This window comes from Sparus aurata, chromosome 13 (genome assembly GCF_900880675.1).
Source record: "Sparus aurata chromosome 13, fSpaAur1.1, whole genome shotgun sequence".
In the NCBI taxonomy this organism is placed as follows: domain Eukaryota; kingdom Metazoa; phylum Chordata; class Actinopteri; order Spariformes; family Sparidae; genus Sparus; species Sparus aurata.
This window is the reverse complement of record NC_044199.1, coordinates 4,155,373-4,156,390: the sequence shown is the minus strand read 5'-3', so window position 1 is coordinate 4,156,390 and position 1,018 is coordinate 4,155,373.

Sequence of the window (1,018 nt, the reverse complement as noted above, 5' to 3'; positions counted from 1 at the left end):
GAGAGAGAATTCAGGTACAGACTGATTACTTTTCCTGTTCAGTGATGATCATGTTCCACTGAAGTGTGTCAGTGTATTGATGTACTTACTGTGAGCTCAAGAAAAAGCTTTCAACATTGATATGATACGGAAAATTCTACTTAATTTAATGACAAATAAAACGGTGATCTGTTTTTAATTTTTTTTTGTAATTTAAAAACTTCCTTTGTTTTTCAGGCCAAGCCACAGAACTGACATCTTTGGGAACTAGACTGACGACAACCGAGAGCAAAACAAGTGACCTAGAAAAAGAGAATGAAGGACTGTGACTGACAAACATGATATGACACAATGATTTTAATGAAGAATGTCACATGTCAATATAATATATATTACACTATTCGATCATCATCATCGATTCATTTACATGTGCGTCAGTCTTCTGTTGCAGCTGATGTAAGTGGAGTTATTTTTAATCACTTTATAGACTGCTTGGTCAGTTCAGAATTTCCCCCACATATCTATAAAGTTTTAATAGATATATACTATATACAATTTAATTATAAATTATATAAAATATAAATGTCATTATTTACATTCAATCAATATCATAGAAGACACATAATAGGTTTGAGATAATTTGATTTATTGAGTTTATTTGAGTCAATTAACTAATTGTGTTAGTTGATTCAATTTAAATCATTTGGGCTAAATTAGTTAATTGATGTGTGATTACTGGAAATTAATTGTATTTGTTTAAATTCCATTTTAATTGTATTTGATCGATTTAAGTCATTTTGAATTAACAAAATTAAACTGTTCAACTGTATGAATAATGGCTTTCTAGCTGTTATTTTAAATTTGGTATGATGAGTTGAGCAGATAAGACGAGAGTCAATTCACTTTACATGATTGTTGTACATGCAGTTATATTTTGATGTCTGCTCTGTTCTGTGATTCACTGTCATTACATGAACTCCAGACCTGCAGACCAGACTGAGCAGCAGTGAGTCCAGGATTGACCAGCTGGAGAGAGAAA